This window comes from Lithobates pipiens, unplaced genomic scaffold, assembly GCF_037356315.1.
Source record: "Lithobates pipiens isolate NorthernLeopardFrog02 unplaced genomic scaffold, aLitPip1_a1.2 Scaffold_25, whole genome shotgun sequence".
Classification (NCBI taxonomy): Eukaryota; Metazoa; Chordata; class Amphibia; order Anura; family Ranidae; genus Lithobates; species Lithobates pipiens.
The window spans coordinates 189,100,498-189,119,059 of record NW_027507787.1 but is presented as its reverse complement, the minus strand read 5'-3'; the positions used below and the strand labels follow the sequence as shown (position 1 = coordinate 189,119,059).

Genomic DNA, 18,562 nt, shown 5'->3' with positions numbered 1-18,562 from the left:
CAGGTATAAAAAATAAATAAATAAATGTTGCAATGGAACTACAGAGGTGCTGACCCACCTACTCCCACCTCCCTGGCCCCCACAAATTGTTGGGTCTGCCTACCAAACAATTGAGTCGATAGGAGGGGGGGGGGGGGGTTCCCTCAACGTACTAGTTTACTAGAAGAAGTTGGAATTTGCATATGAGAAATGTCCCAGATTTGGGGCTCCCAGCAAACTCTTTAAGATGCTAACATATGTATAGCCAATTTTTTGGAAAAAGTTAAAATATCTTCCTGATGGCAAGCAAAAACAAAAAACACACAGTGAATACAGGGGGATTTAGTTATTCTCCATTGGTGGTGATGCCCCCTCAGGGGTTGGACCCATGGTGCCCTTCAATCAAAAAAGAGTCCTCAGTTTTCCTGATCAAGTGATGCGAGATGACGATGTTCAACCGACTAAGGACACCTTGTGGTACCGTGAGAAAAAGCTGTTGAATAAAAGTGATCACCACAGTCAGAGCTGCCTTTCTGTATTGAAATAAAAAGAAAAGGCCAGACTTTGGTGACTTTTACTGTGGCGTAGCGTTGTCTACTTCAGTGATTTCCAACTTCCAGGGGCCAAGTATAGTATATACATAGTTACACTGGTCCAAGCTGAATCAATGTAACTACAGTATGTATAACATATCCACACCTGGAAATTATCTTTAAGGGCCAGAACAATGGAGGGCATTGTTCATGAACAAATCCAAAATTTTAGGTTGCCATGACTGGTCACAGTAGCCTCTATCATGTTATGGCAACCAGTCTTCCGTTTCCTGACCAAGCATATTAAAACACATTGAGCAGAGGTTACAGATCAGCCATGGAAAGGATGTCCAGCCTAGTCATAGGTTAGCCTAGCCATTATAGATTTCAATATGCGAAACAAACAGCCTCAAGCCAGTATAAGCACAAAGACCATAAGTAGGGATGGGACCTAAGTGCCAGAAACAGATACGAGAGTTGTTGAGGAGAAGACAGGGTTTGTTCTTCAAAGTTTGCAAACACACTTTAGCTTCACTGTGACCCTTTCCACGTATTCTTTACCAGAGTATGGTCACAATGATTTATGCCATAAACACTAGTTGGCATAATTGCTCATCCTCTCCCAATGTTGTTACGCAGTTCTGGGCTCAATTTCGAAAGCAATACAAAGAGCAATGAAGTGCCAGGTCCTGTAATCCAAAGTACCAAACCAAAATGTTACTTATGTTTAGCCTTGAACAATGAAGGACCATATCTGATTGGTTGGCACAGATTACTACTGCACTGGTAAAGAAGTCAACTTGTGAGTTGCAAAAGGTAAACCTGCCCTGTCATCATCATTAAAAGATAACAAATGTGAAGAACACTGTCAGAACAGCAAAGATCAATAAGCACTTCTATTTTTACAACAGCTTTACTGAATATTCTATTCGGAAAGCAACTTGATAGGACTTGTGTAGACAAGAAAGGAAATGTGCTTTAGGAACAGTTATTTATTTTATTTTTTGTAAAAATGTAAAATATGCCGTAATACCAGTATACATTTAACAGGTAAAGCAACTTTTATACTTTTGGATATGAATTTGTAGTGTACGACGATTAAATGAGATGATGCGAAGGTGGAATCATTCACAGGGGGCATTACCGTATCTGCAGCCAGGGGTGTCCACCAGCAAGAATCGGTACATTCTTACCAGCAGTTGTAAATGGTGCTTGAACACACTTTGGGGTTCATTTACTAAAGGCAAGTCCACTGTGCACTACAAGTGCAGTCTCTGTAGATCTGACATGAGAGGGAAGCTCTGCTGATTTCTATCAACCAATCATGTGCAAGCTGTTTTTTTTATTTTCCTTGCATGTCCCCCTCAGATCTACAGTGACTGAACTTCCAAGTCAGTGCACTTGCAGAGCAGTGGGGTTGATTTACTAAAGGCAAATCCAAAGTGTGCAAAACAGCTGCAGTTGTCAGAATTGTACTCTGTATTAAAGGGATTGTGAAGTAAAATTTTTTATTTTTTTAAAATAACAAAACAAACATGTTATAATTACCTCCACTGTGCAGCTCATTTTGCACAGAGTGGCCCCGAACCTGCTCTTCTGGGGTCCCTCGGCTGTCTCTGCTTCCTTCCGCAGGTACTTCTCACGTTCATGCGAGCTCCCTCACATGGTGAGAAGCACCTGCAGGCGCGCTCCCGTGATACAGCCGGCGGCTTTAGCCGCTCGTTGTATCACACGGCCCCGCCCCCCGGCGCGCTGCGTCATTGGATGTGATTGACAGCAGCGCGAGCCAATGACTGCGCTTCTTTCAATCCATCCACTCCAGCCAATCAGCGGCCAGGCTGAGCGGCGAAGGGGACAGGGGAGGGGGCGAGCGCGGGATTTTCGAGGGGTCAGGTAAGTAAAATGGGGGGGGGGGGGGGGGGGACTAGGGGCCCCGGCAGTGTGAGATGTTTTTTCACATTAATGCATAGAATGCATTAAGGTGAAAAAACATTTACCTTTACAACCTCTTTAAGTACACCTGAGCAGTCAGACCATCCGAATGACCCTGGTTCCGCAAAGTTTTTGGCCACACACACAAACTGGTTGCAGCTAATCAGTCAGTTTGTAAGCAACCATAGCACAGAGTGTTGATGTGTCCAGAGATGAGATTTAGGGCTCCTCTGAATGCAGCAGACTATCCCTTGTTGTCAATGTAGCCTTGGGGGGGTGTTGGTCACAAATCCATCTTCATGTAAGAGGCCGTGTTATATATTACAAGCACTATTTTTTTATTTTTTTTTAATGAGTGCAGAATAATTACTGTGTAATGCAGAGCTTGACAAATCTAAATCACCAAGTTGCAATGAAGACTAGATAAAGTCATCTACTAATGGGGAAATCCTGGCCATAAACCAGGTTGAGTGTCCTTCAAACTTATATCTAGCCAAACTCCCAACTTGCGCTCATTTTCTACTCCAATGAATTGTGGGATAGAATTTAACCAACTTATAGAGAAAAAAAAAAAAAGTGAGCAGAGTTCAGCTAGAGATGAGTCTGGAGGACACTTGAATTCTTCTCTATCATGCAGGATTTGGGCCTCGTTCACACGGATGTAGCTACGTTCTCACCCATGTGTCTTCACATGGGATGCACAGATGTCCCATTTGACTGGGTATTACCATTCATGTCAACTGTGATGCAGTGACCTCATGGAAACAGTCAGCGGCTCCAATTTGGGTGTATGTCCCCGGACACAGTGTGACTCGAATGACTCAAATTCTGACCGATTCAGCAGGAATTGGAAGAAAATTTCATTAATTTTGCAGCCCTATATTTTCACGAATGATGTGTCTAACTGTCATCTATTACAAGTATGTGATATCTTGCTTGAAAGGGTTAAGCAATTACTGCCTTAGGATATAACTACTTTGTTGGAAGTACTGAAAAAAAAAAAAAAAAAAACGGACAAGTACAATAGGACAAACTGACACTTCAGGCTGAACGTCTATCATAACAAGTTCCTCCAGTCTAATGTAGAGTACATGGGGGAGGTTGGATGGGGACAAACTGTCCAGCACTTAACATGCAAACTAGGAAATTAATGCAACATTAAAAGCTTTCTAAACGACTAAACAGAGACCAAAAGATGAAAACAAAAGCACAGCCCCGTACTAGAGAACACAAACATCCTCCCTCTAGTCTGTAAGTTACTCGTCACAGAGCTTACTGTTAGTAAACAAAGATAACACTGCATTAGTCATCTGTTCTTTTCTTGCAGAATTGCATTCAAAATATGATCTAAAGCCTCGTACACACAGCTAGTTCCCCCCATTCGACCCAACAGGCTGAATAAAAAAAAAAAAATTTAAACTGAGGAGCTCACTGTACTAACTATGTGGTGTTAGTACAGTGATCTCCCTGCTGAGCTACTGCGTTTTGACATGGGGACTGCCACCCCCACCAGAACCCACCAGTCAGTGCTCACAGCCATTGGCTGCCAGCGCTGATCAGATGTCGATTGGCTGCAGGTTTTCCAGCATGCCCGTTCAGCGTTAGGCTGGCTTCTGTCGGACAGGCTGAACGCCATCCGGTTTCTGTTGGCGGCCAGTGTGTACCAGCCTTAAGAGTGAAGATTACACTGTGTGCAGAGTAATGCCCTGTACACACAGTTGGATTTTCAGACGGAAAAGGTCTGATCGGATTAGGTTGTCGGAAAATCCGATCGTGCATGGGCTATATCGTATTTTTTCCGTCTGAGATTCAGACGGAAAAAATTTGAGAGCAGGATCTCAAATTTTCCAACAAGAAAATACGATCGGACTTTTTCCGATCATTTGTAGAGAATTCCAATCAGACAAAGTGCCACGCATGCTCAGAACAAATTACGAGACCAAAGCTATTGGCTACTAGCCTCAACGTAGTTCCGTCGTAACGAACGAACGTCATCACGTTCCGAACGATCGGATTTTCCGAGAACTTTGTCCGACCGTGTGTATGCAACACCAGTTTAGCACAAAAGCCATCAGAAAAAAACCCGACGGATTTTGTGGTCGGAATGTCCGACCGTGTGTACAAGGCATTATCGTCAGTAGTAAAAACTTGCACGGAGATCAAAAAAACAACTGAAAAGTAGAATTCCAGCTAAAGTCTAACTAGGCCAAAAAAATATAAAAAATTTGGCCTGTTTAGCAGGGACCGGATGATTTTTGGTCCATCTACGGCCATTCCTGTTCGTGAGAAGACAATCTAATGACAAACGTCTTACTAAGTGATGTGGGGGAAAAAAAATTGGTTTGATCAGTGTATTCTGACAGGAGGAGGAGTCCTGCTGTCAAAATACAATGGCAAAGCAGGAAGAAATTCTCGATCGTTCCTGATTGTGTGGATGGAGGAATCCGTTCAGGTTTTTTTTCAATCAGTCTATAGGCAGATAAAAGAAAAAAAAAAAGAAAAAAAACCCCACACACACACACACACACACACACACCACACTGGCTTATATATGACCAGTGCAACTAACCTGTGTAAGAAAGATGCATATACCTACCTATTTTCAGGCTGCTCCGTCTTGGTCACATGATCTCGCCTGCGTCTCTGGCACTCAAGTTGCATCAAAGTAGTGCCGTAACCTTTTCAAAGTCGCATAGACCAGAATGGGTTCTATTGAAATCAATGTGCTGCAACTTGTCATGCAACTTTATGACCCCTTTCACACTGGGGCGTTTTTCAGGCGTTTTTCAGGCGCTTTAGCGTTAAAAAAAAAGTGCCTGTAAAGCGCTTGAAAGAAGCCTCATCTGCAGTCCCAATGTGAAAGCCCAAGTGCTTTAAGAGCCCTTTCACAATGTCAGCGCCCGAAAAACGCTCTTAAAGCGCCACTTAAACTAGCATAGCTTTACCAGCGTTTTTCGAGCTTTATTGGGGCGCTTTTAACCCCTGCTAGTGGCCAAATAAACGGTTAAAAGCACCCACAAAACACTGCTGCCAATAGCGTTTTTCAGGCGTTTTACAGGTGCTTCCCATTGATTTCAATGGGAAGGGGCGCTTTAGGAGCGTTGTATTAACCGCTCCAAAAGCGCTGCAAAGAAGCTGCTTGCAGGACTTTTTTTGACGCCCTGCCAGCGCAGCGCCTCAGTGTGAAAGCACTCGGGCTTTTACATTGGGATTGCAGTTGCAGCTTCTTTCAGGCGCTTTTTTAACGCTAAAGCGCCTGAAAAATGCCCTAGTGTGAAAGGAATCTTGGTGTGAAAGCACTCAGGCTTTTACATTGGGATTGCAGTTGCGGCTTCTTTCAGGTGCTTTTTTTTAATGCTAAAGCACATGAAAAATGCCTGAAAAACGCCCCAGTGTGAAAGGGGTCTATGTGTTCAAAGTCACAAATGTAAACTGAACCTTAACCTCATTTAACAGAACAAGCTGTCCAGCAAAAGTAGCAGTTGGGTTGAGTCAATCCATTAGACACACAGGGGTGCATGCAGCGAGGAGAAAAAAAGTATTTGATCCCCTGATGATTTTGTACGTTTGCCCACTGACAAAGAAATGATCAGTCTATAATTTTAAATGGTAGTTTTATTTTTAAAGTAAGAGACAGAATAACAGAAATATCCAGAAAAACGCATTCAAAAAAATAAAAAATAAAATTTAAAAAAGTAAATCAATTAATTAGGATTTTAAGGAGTGAAATAAGTATTTGATCCCCTATAAGCAAGATTTCTGGCTCCCAGGTGTCTTCTATACAGGTAAGGAGCTGAGATTAGGAGCACTCTCTGAGGGCTGGTTCACACCTATGTATTTTTTAGAGCATTTTCAGTTTTGCAGAAACACTACAATCCATTTAATAGTATCGTATGGGTCATGTTCACTTTTGTGCATTTTATGGAAAGGGCCAGGGAATTTTTTCTGGTCTTTGGTTCCATAGACTTCAATGGATCAAAAATTATTTTATTTTTTTTTATTTATTTTTTTTATACAAAACGCAAAATGCACCTGCAATATCCAAACTGTAACCTGCATAGGTGTGAATCAGGCCTTAAAGGGAGTGCTCCTAATCTCAGCTTGTTACCTGTATAAAAAAAGACACCTGTCCACAGAAGCAATCAGATTCCAATCTCTCCACCATGGCCAAGACCAAAGATCTGTCCAAGGACATCAGGGACAAGATTGTAGAACTACACAAAAGGCTGGAATGGGCTACAAGACCGTCGCAAAAGCAGCTTGGTGAAAGGGTGACAACAGCTGGTGCGATTATTCGCAAATGGAAGAAACACAAAATAACTGTCAGTCAATCTCCTTCAGTCTGGGGCTCCATGCAAGATCTCACCTTGTGCAGTTTCAGTGATCATGAGAATGGAGAGGCATCAGCCCAGAACTACACGAGAGTATCTTATCAATGATCTCAAGGCAGCTGGGACCATAGTCACCAAGAAAACAGTTGGTAACACACTACGCCGTGAAGGACCGAAATCCCGCAGTGTCCACAAGGTCCCCCTGCTCAAGAAAGCTAAGGCAACAAACGAGTGGCTCAAGAAGAAGCACATTAAGATCCTGGAGTGGCCTAGCCAGTCACCAGACCTTAATCCCATAGAACATATGTGGAGGGAGCTGAAGGTTTGGAGTTACCAAACATCAGCCTCAAAACCTTAATGACTTGGAGAGGATCTGCAGAGGAGTGGGACAAAATCCCTCCTGAGATGTGTGCAAACCTGGGGGCCAACTACAAGAAACGCCGCTCTGTAAGGCAGTGTGAACCCAGCCTTAAAAGAGACTTCCCTGATGGGGTTGAAACCCTTTTCAGGATTTTTTGTTTTGTACCACCCGTGTCCTATTGGGGAGAATATTTTCTCATCTGGAACAGGAGGAAGAAATCTTTCCAAGATAAAGGCACAACCAGACAGGTTACAGTAAGGTGGGCTAAAAAGGAACCAAAAAGCCCCAACATAAATGTAAGAAGCCCAGTAGAGCAGGAACTGGTGAACCCTGTCTGCTCATTAGACCAGTTCTGTTGAATGGCCCTGCTAGAAAACCAGCATCCGAATGGCACTTGCAGCCAGTGGCTACTGCACTGATCTGCGTGTTCTGATGGGAGGGAGTCCCCACATCTCTTCTAAAGGGCTGCATTTTTTTTGTGCTTTGCAGGAAAGTATGCAATTTTGTGTGCATTCCTGCAACACACACACACACACACACACACACACACACACACGTGTGAACGTAGCCTTACGTCTATCACAGATGCAAAAGATTAGAAGTGTATTACTTATTTTAAGATAGTGGATGAAATGAGACAAATCATTGTTTTATGTGTAAGTTATATGTTTTCTAGATATTGTTTTGCATACAACTAGCTAAAATGTATTTACATTACACTTGTGATTTATCAAACATTTTAGGAGGAAAAAAAAATATATCATCATGAGGTCTCATCTAGAAAAACATCAACAGCCACAATCTCAGAGAAATGATGAAGAATAACTCATCCTCATACCAGCGAGCAGATACACACTTCAACTGTGTCATGATCATAAATGTGCCATAAATGTGCCCGTCCCTGGCAATCCTAAAGGTTAAAGGAGCACAAACTTCAAATTACAGCCACATTGTTTAGGATGTCATTAAACACGTCACCATCACCTTATATGACACATCTTCTTTATCCTAACTTATCCTGTACATAGAACGCTTCCCTATATATTGCAGAGATGTACCGCATATGTTTTGTTCTTCTTCTAAGACATACCTTTCAATTAACCAATGGGAGAATATTTCCACCTGTCAATGTGACATCACAGTGTATCTCCTAAAACATTCCAACTTTATTAGAATACATACAGTATGAATGTACACTGCAGTGTCTGCCCTCTGCCATGAGAGCCATCCTAAGGCCCTGTTCACACATGGGCATAGCAGACAAACGATTTTTCTGTCAACACGTAAAAGAATCCACAAAAATGTCTGACACGCTTGTGGTGCCATTAATTTTTAATGGCACCCCAAATGCAGGTAGAAGTTATGTGTTTTGTCAGCCAATTTCCATATGAAAAAAAATGCAAAAATGCCCAGCGCCAAAATTTCAAACATGAGCTTCTTTAGGGCCAATTCACACCATAGAAAACACAGCTCGGATGCGTTCTAGATGCATTTCAGCATGTGCTTTTTTGACACGTTTTTGGTGCAGTCCAGTGCATTTTCCCCCCTCTTTTCTTAACCTTAAATAAGGATATGTGTGTTCTAGGGCCAGTTCACCGCACATGCAGTCCGGTGCGTTTTTGTTCTGCATCAAAAATGCAAGGAAAGTAGGTTATATGGTTTCAAATGGCACAGTTCACACCAGTGCAGTCAGTTCCAAAAAAAAAAAAAAAAAAAAGGTAGAACATGCTGCATTTTTCCTGCACTGGACTGTAGTGGAATGCAGTAAAACGAATCAAAAAAGCACTGAACCCTAGTATAGTGAAAAAATAAATGAATTAAAAAAAAGGGGAAGAAGCAACTGGAATGCATCCGTAAATGTAGCAAAAATGCAGACTGCAGATGCAGAAGCGTATCCGCAACAAATCTGAAATGCATTTTTGTGGTGTGAACCGGCCCTAACAGCGTTCCAATACAGTCCAGTACAGAAAAAATGCAGCATGTTCAGCCCACTGCCTTTTTGTTTTGCATCAAAAAACGCATGGAATGTAGATTATAGGATTTCTAATGGCATAGTTCACACCAGTGCAGTCAGTTCCAGGAAAAAAAATAATTTCAAATATTCTGCATTTTTCCTGCACTGGAACGCAGTAAAATGCATCAAAAATGCACTGGACCCTAGTATAGTGAAATAAAATAAAAAAAAGCACCTGGAATGCATCAAAAACACATTAAAAACGCACCAAAAATGCGCATGCAGAAACACATCCAGAACGGATCTGGAGTGCATCTTTGTGGGGTGAACCAGCCCTTCCACTATTGACGCTGCTCCAAAAATTTGCTTTGAAAATGCACTAAAAGATGCGCTAAAAACACGACACGGCAGCATTGCTCAAGTGAGAACGGGGCCTTATAGGTGGCGCTTTAACCAATAAGCAGAAAAACACTTAGTAGGGTGGCCATGAAGGACTCTGCTACTGGCAAACTCATAACTGTTGGACAACTGTTGATACTACTGGACATCTTAGGCTCGGTTCACAGCTATGCTTTTTTTCAGAAACGCACTACATTCCATTTACCGTGGATTCTTATGGGACACGTTCACATATATTCTTTCTTCAGCCGCTGTGTTTTTCACAAAGGGTCAGGGACTTTTTTTTTTAAAACAAAAAAAAAATTGAGCTCTTTTTGGTTCAATAAACTTCAATGGAGAAATTTGCAGCACATATACATACAATAATATATATATATATATATATATATATATATATATATATATATATATATATATATATATATATATATATATATATATATATATATATATATATATATATATATACACACACACACACACACACACACTATTAGATCTAGCAACATCTATATAGAGCAAGCGCCTGCATAAATGGATACAAATTGATTTTATAGTTTTTGCAGGTTGTACAATCTGACTATAATGTGTATGGTGATCATTGGAAAAATTGCTACTACTGGATTGATCCTAATAGATACTACTATACTATAGTATAAATGATTGTGTATACTGATGCTATAATTGATTAAATTAGTTGTCACTAATTGCTACTACTATAATTTTGTATACTGAATGATACTATAATTGATTCTAAACATGCTGATACTATACTAGGATTATACTAATTAATACTTCTACTATAATTTATTATTATGTATACTAATACTATAATAAATGATACTAATTGATACTACTAGACAAATTAATTGGCTAAAGGAAGTAAACATGCGCCTGCTGTGTAGTTGAACTGTCTGCTAAATATCAATATGGAGACCTTCAGAGCTAGTGCCAGGGCAATAGGAACATGGCACATCCACCGTATATAAAGATATGGGGGAAAAGGCCCCCAAAAGCACGGCACAACCAAAGTGTGTTCCATGTGCTAGAACAGATGTATAGAGCATCTTCAGAGCAGGTCTGGTAGCATGTTGGCCACCCCAGCCATGCAATGCCCACTGAGCTCAAAGTGTGAAGTGGCCAATTAATGATAAGCGATGACCTTGGACTACTACTTGTGAACAAGATTCATTGTCTTGCTTACAATAAACAATAATTATATCAGCAGAGCCAGAGCTTTGTAAATGATAATAATAACACACATTGCTGCCCTAAGGCGTCCATTACGTCCAAAGGGAGATGTTCAGTTGCATGAAACCCAACATTGGCCAAACCCAAAACTGTATTTTTGTTTTAGATGGAGCTGGAATCAGTTATGCCGCGTACACACGAGCGGATTGTATGGCGTACTTAGTCCGTCATACAATCCGACGGACAGTCTGTCGTACTTTCCACTGAATGGACTTGACCACACACGGATACACAAACAGTCCGTCGAAAGCTTGCGCGATGACGTGTACAGCACGTATGACGGGACTAGAAATAGGAAGTCCAAGACACAGCAAAGCACCCTTCCGCCGTGTAAATCCTTTCTGGGCATGCGCCATTCTTAGTCCGTCGAACTAGCATACTGACGACCGTATTGTCCGCTGAAACCAAAGTACGACGGACAGAATTTCGAAAAAAACGAAATACTTAGTACTCCGGACTGCACGCTGAAAAAGTCCGCTGAAGCCCGCACACGAGCGGACTGTCCGCTGAAATGTGTTTCGACGGACTAAGTACGCCATACAATCCGCCCGTGTGTACGCGGCATTAGAACCTCTGATAAACTTTCTATTACAGCTTTCTGTCTATTTAGATTGTACGCTCCATGGGCCCTCCTACCCCTTCTGTGTTGTAAATGTATGGTCCCCCTTTATATTGTAAAGCACTGTGTAAACTGTTAGCACAATCCTATATAACAGGGTGGATAAAAATCTTTGGATTTTTTTTATAAATAAATAACTCTGATTTTTATCAAATTTATTTTTATAAAAATGCTTTGAGTAAAAATCTATCTAAAAGATAGTTTTCTATTTATTATACATTAATAATTTATTCAACGTGAAATGGAGATTAGTTATGTAGGATGAGGCTGTATATTCTGCAGTATTTAAAATTTTTGGTAAAGTCATTCAATGAATCCAAACTCTGCAAGCTGAGATAACATGCACTGCATTGATGCATTCACACAATTTCACAGTAACCATGATATTCCTTTATCCCATTGTTTTGCACATCTATGTACACTACCAACTGTACGAATTAATCAGTTCTGATATAGCTGACAGCTTATTATTCTAAATAGAATCTTTAATATTTGCAAACAAATTGAAAGTTTCCCAACTACCAGCAAGAATGATTCCTTACATTTAAAGAGCACCTGTCATTTCAGATCCATCATGGTAGCGCCTGTTAGCGGGCATCCACTCACCTGCTGCCACTGCAACCCTCACCTTGTTGTGTCACTGCCACATCCCCAGCCGTCCCATTAAAGTGAATGGAACTGTTGGTGAGTCAACAGCGGGTCAGAGAAGGAGCCGCCGAGGAACAGAGATGACAGTTGCCCTCAAAATATTTTTTAAATCAAGCCTTTTTCCTAGTGATTTAAATCAAATCCACCCTGCTGTATAATAATAATAATAATAATAATAATATTAGACCAATGTTAGACAAAACAGGAAGTGAGGGAAAAAAAAAAAAAAAATCACCACTATACTATTTGACGGGTATTAGCAGAGGAAATGATAAAAAAAAAACTCAATTTCTTCTCTATTTGATGGAGATCAGACAGAACAGGAGATAACATAAAATCACCCAATTTCTTGTCCATTTGACAGATATCAGGCAGAAGAGATGAGGATAGAAAAATCACCTAAATTCATGCATTCTTGATGGTTATCAGACAGAACAGGAAATGATATAAAAATCACCATCACCCCACTTCTTGTCTATTTTATAGAGTCAGAGAACAGGAAATAACAGAACTCCAAATCTTGCCCATTTGATAGGCAGAACAGATAACGATAGAAAAATCACCTATTTTCTTATCTACTTGATGGGCATCAGATAGAAAAGGAAATGATAGAAAGGGGGTGATGTTCTATTTGACAGGCATCAGACAAAACAGGAAATAACAGAAAATCACCCCACTTCTTGTCAATTTGACAGGTCTCAAGTGGAACAGGAAATGATTCCAAAATCACCACCCTTCTTTGATGGGCATCTAACAGAACAGGAAGTTATGATATATATATATATATATATATATATATATATATATATATAAAAAAAACACAATTTCTATCTATTCTACAACACAGAGATATGCAATTAGCGGACCTCCAGCTGTTGCAGAACTACAAGTCCCATGATGCACAGCAAGACTGACAGCCACAAGAGGCATGATGACACTTGTAGTTTTGCAACAGCTGGAGGTCCACTAAATGCATATCCCTGCTCCCCTGCTATAAGGTTGGACAGAGCAGGAAATAACAGAAAATTACCCCATTTCTTGGTTATTTTACAGGTATCAGGCAGAACAGATAATGATAGAAAGACCCCCTGCCCCCCACCCCCCCCCCCCCCCATTTCTTATCTATTTGATGGGCATCATACAAAACAGGAAATACCAGAAAATCACCCCACTTCTTGTCAATTTGACAGGCATCAAGCAGAACAGGAAATGATTCCAAAATCACCCCCTTCCTATTTGATGGGCATCTAACAGAATGGGAAGTTATAGACACTCATCCCACATCTTGTCTATATGATGAATGTCAGGCCGGACAGGAAATAAGGCAAAATCCCCCCTCCATGTACTTTTGACAAGTTTTAACATAGAAAACTTGATTTTAAAGAGGACGTAAACCCTGACGGGTTTACTTCCTCTTTGTCTCCCTGCAAATGTAAAGCATAATTGATTACTATGCATCACATAGCAGCCCATTATATGTCACTTACCTGACACAGGAGCCAGCGATGTCACTGCTGTCCCCTGTAGCACGAAGCGTCCATCTTCTTCCGGGTATCGCTGCTCTGGCACTGTGAGTGGCCAAAGCAGCGATGGCATCACTCCCACGCATGCGCATTGGGAGCCGCCACTAATGGCATATTAGCAGCGGCATGCTCGATGCACGCCGCTGTCTACGGCGCAGTGCCTGTCTTTTTGCAAATATCTCCTAAACCGTGTAGGTTTAGGAGATATTTCTTGGACCTACAGGTAAGCCTTAATCTAGGCATACCTGTAGGCCAAAGTGGTCTGTAAGGGTTTACAACCACTTTAAGTCTTGTGGACAGGTGTGAAGGGACCCTGGTCATTGTTTCCTATAGTACAGTCATTAGAAGCATACAGAACTATACGCCTGTATACTGTATATGGAAATGCTGCTGGTGTGACTGAGCCCTAAAAGCCGTCAGACGTGCTTTTCTTATCCACAAACACAAAGTTTTAGCTGGTGGAAGATTTCAGGGCATGGAGGAATGTTACCCCTTCACCCCTCGGCCTATCACAGACACAGCATTATACTGGTATACAGTTCCCCTGTAGAAGAATTTTCCATCGGTCACACCAAATGCTTTCCTTATGGAAATGTAAAGGAACAAGATAAACAAAAGAGGTGGAGAAATCAGAGGAGGGAAATACACAGGAACACGCACTGGTCCCACACAAGGAGCATTTATTTGGCAGACATAAAATGACCAAAAATCCATTCTCAGCACAAAAGAAATATTTTGCTCTTAACGAACGGCTGGAAATGAAGCGTCGATCTCTCCTGTGCAGAGTCTGCCATGAATTACAGTCATTTGTGCAAACTCAGCAATCCTGGCCGCAGAAACTCCACTACAAGGCAGACGTGACCCCGACTACAGCAAAACTTACTAAATTACAAACGCCCCGTCCTTCCCACCCCCGCAGCAAGCCCAAAACATGCAAATCAAAAGCACTCTGATCAGTTCAAGTCTCTGATCTTACATGTAATGAAATGATACAGAATTATAGTTTTTCTAACAAGTTTATGTCTAGAATTATTGTACTGAATGTACTAGGGTTGACTTAGAACATGGGGATGCTGCCAGGAACAGCCAATCAGGCTATAGCTACCATCCTGCAACTTACAGCGGCACGTTGGTACCTGAATTGTGATTGGCCTCCGCAGGGTACAGTGACAATACAAACTTTCAGTTTGTTTTGGAAGCCAGCTCTTAAAGTATATTTATTTTATGTTGCAGATAACAAGTATTTGGCAGCACTATTAGAACGCAGTTTGTAACAATCATGCCGCGTACACACGACCGGAATTTGATGGACTGGGTTCGACGGTCTTCCCTATGGACTTTGGGCAGAGGTCCAGCAGACTTTCTGAACGAAACAGACTTAGCCACACACGACCGGACTAAGTCCGTTCGTTTTGAACGTGATGACGTAAATGGGACTAAACAAGGAAGTTCAATAGCCAGTAGCCAATAGCTGCTCTTGCATCGTATTTGGTCTGTCGGACCAGCATACAGACAAACGGTTTTCCCGATTTTTAGTCCGTCGGATAGATTTGAAACATGTTTTATTTCTAGGTCCATCGGACTTTTGGGGAAAAAAAAAAAAAAAAAAAAAACGCTGGAGCCCACACACTATCAAATTGTCCGAGTGATTCCGGTCCGCCAGACCAAGTCTGCTGGAAAGTCCGATCGTGTGTACGCGGCATTAGGGTTCAAGACGAAGGATGATCTCAGGTGTGTTCACACACTCCACATGCAGAGCCCACCAGGAAGTCGGCGCAGTGCTGCACTACGCTAATCGCAGGCAGTGAGACATTTCCCTGATGTGCCGCTGCAGAGATCGGGCAATGTCTCACTGCTTGCGATTAGCGCTGCGCCAACTTCCTGGCAGGCTCTGCACGTGGACCATGCGAACACGCCTGAGCTCATCTCTATTCAAGACTTGCTTCTCTAAAAAATAAAATAAAATAACATTTTCACACAAAATTCTCACTTATTCACATCAGAATTTTGTCTAATGTCTGCTGAGTTGTATAAAGGCCTGTACACACAATACAAAAATCAGATGGAAAAATTTGTACGACAAGCTGTCTGCGGATTTTCGGATCGTTAGTACAGTGCTTTTGACAGCTGATCTCGCTTTTTCATCAGATAAAAGCTGGATGTGCCTATAACATGACTATTATATGACTATAAAATTTTTGTCGGATGTGAACTCAACATCTGATTGAAACAGGACTAAAAAGGACAAGTTCACCTTTGGGAACACGTTACATGTTCCACTTGTTTTTAGGGTGCAACATGTTCCCAAAGCTGCAGCTGCTCCACCCTCCCCTCTCCTTGTGACAGCGGTATGGGGAGAAGTTCCCTTTATTAATTATTACTTTTTGAAAAGAGAGTGTGGCTGTGTGGGGTGCTGTGAAAGAGTGGGGATCTGTGAATGAATGGACTACAAGTACCAACAGCCTTTGCCGATGTCATCTTGTAATTCTCAATGAACTACCATGGCGCTGTTGAGTGGTATTGTAGTTCACCAAGTCTTCCTGCCAGTGTGAAAAGGTCTAGCCATACGATGTACAGGCAGACAGCTCACCCTGCCACTGTGCAGGAGACCTGCATGGCATCAGCAATCTGCTGATCGCTGATGCAATGCTTTCCAGGCTCCTAAATTTAAAAATAAAAAAGCGTAAATTTTTTTTTTTTACCTGAAAAAAATAAAATTAAAAAAAAAAGGGTATTTTTAAAGTGAACTCCTTTAAGGCTCCATTCACACTTGTGCGATTTGTTATGCGGCCTTGGACATCAAAATCGCATTACAAGTTTCAGCCCATTCTTTTTAATGGTGCCTGTTCAAATCGGTGCAACTTAGGCTGGGCTCACACTGATGCGAATTGGATGCGAGGAATTCGCATGACAGGAGATTGTGACCAGTTCTCAAAGGAAACCGGATCATACATCTCCGTGGCGGCTGCGGAGCAGATTACACAGGAGTCCTGTGTGGCTACGTAAAAAATTCGGACCGGATTGCTCCCTGAAAAAGAAGAGGGGGACGCACCGGACCCCTACTGTGAAGTGCAGCCGCACACAGTGTGAACCCAGACTCAAAGTTGCAGCGACTTTGAAAAGGTACCTGCACTACTTTGGTGTGACTTTTTATGCAACTTAGATCCACCAAGTGTAAAATTGAGTCACACCGAATGTTGCTACAAAGTCAAAACTAGAAACCGTGCGACTTTGGAGTCGTGCTAAGGGTAATGGGACCTTATTGTCAAAGTTTAATTGAACAAGCTTAAGTTAGAAGCTGATTAGTTACAATGCACAGCTGCACCAGTTTTAATAAATCTCCCACATAGAAAAAAAAAACTGTTTTCTATGCGATTTGTTCACTTTCTTGTGCTGCAAAATATAATATATCACAGATACACAAAGCATGCACGTCTGCATTTTTACGAAACAAAAATGTGCATCACAACATATGAAAATAATAAAAATTATAAAATGTTAGAATCTGGACCCTTGATGTGGCCTGTATAGAAAAAAAAAAAAAAACGCACGCAAAACAAAATTTGACATGCAGTAAAGTTCTGCATTTTCTGTTTGTTTTTCCCCTCTGCACACCACATACAGTGACCTGTGTTTTTGCCCCACACCAAACCAACGCAAGGGTTCAAAACACAACGCTGTGTAGACGTGCGTTGCGGTAAAACATATCATGTCTGCATTTTAATGCAACACAAATAAACGCAGCCCAGCTGAAAGTCAAGAAGTAAAACAAAATAAAGTGTTGTCAGCAGTCTGACCCTTCCAGTGACCTGTTGATTCACATTGGATGACAACACACAAAGAAATGAATCGCAGTGCGCATACACATCAAAATGCATGCGTTTTTGATGCGTTACTAATAGTTTTAGTTTGTTTTATTTATTTTTTATTTTTTGTAAAAGGGCCCTAGGGTTAGGAAATATTAAAGAAACAAGTGAAAAAGAAGTAAAGTATAGTCAGCTGGGGAGTGAGCAGAGAAAGGAGTACAAACAACCGATCTAGAGAAGAGGCATTGTATTCTAATACATAGACTAGAGCAAGTTGTAGGGCAGCTGCTGCAGAACCTCTTGGCTGAGCCAGCAGAGGGGGGGTGCTGGATCTCCCATACTGCTGACCTCTGCACTTGTACCTTGTTATTGCCCCGGCTGCCTCTCATGTGCAGCTCATTAGAAAGTCAGACTGCTGTGGGAAGTGTGATGAGGAGGAAGAAATCAAACACTTACATAGGAGGAGGAAGAGGAGGTCACTTCCCAGCGTGGAGGCTCCGATAATCCGCACAGACCCCGGACACTGACCCCAGGAGCTCACACTCCACAGCGATCTCTTCTATGCCTGTGCTACTGCTGCAGGGACAAGCACAGCTCACACCCCCCTGTCTCCTCCCCACTGGCCGAGCCGCGGGACACGCCCTCTCCCGGGGAGTCATTCGCTGATTACCCAGTGGAGGGGCCCCGCCAGGGTCTGAGCGACAGGCGACTGTATGGGGGCCGTCCATGGGAGTGACATCAACAAAACTCCAATAGGGGAAGACGCACGAACGCCACTAATAGGGCATATTACTAGGGGCACTTTACCCTATTAGAAGGGGCACTTTTCTTTTTCTTTTTATTATTGCTTTCCACCCAGACCAATTGTGACATTTTCTCTCATATATGTAAAAATCATTTGTTTACTTTAAGTATTTAAAACCCCCAAACATTATATATATATTATTATTTAAGGTACTTATATAGCGCAGTCAATTTTACGCAGCACTTTACATATACATTGTACATTCACATCAGTCAAGGGTATGTATATATATATATATATATATATATATATACATACATACATACATACATACATACACACACACACACACACACACACACACACACACACACACACACACACACACACACACACACACACACATATATATATATATATATATGTATATATATATAAAAGTTTTCTTTTCTTTTTTTAGCACAGACCCTAGAAAATAAAG

The 18,562-nt window shown here is 41.6% G+C and overlaps 1 protein-coding gene across 1 annotated transcript in view; it reads right to left on the bottom strand.

Moving 5' to 3' along the window:
* LZTS2 (leucine zipper tumor suppressor 2) overlaps nt 1–17,912 on the bottom strand; it is a 233,462-nt gene extending 215,550 nt beyond the window's left edge. Inside the window, exon 1 of the mRNA XM_077455324.1 lies at nt 17,793–17,912. The gene's annotated coding sequence lies outside the window, so the exon portion shown is untranslated. The remainder of the gene's footprint in view (nt 1–17,792) is intronic.
* Nucleotides 17,913–18,562: the final 650 nt, after the last annotated feature.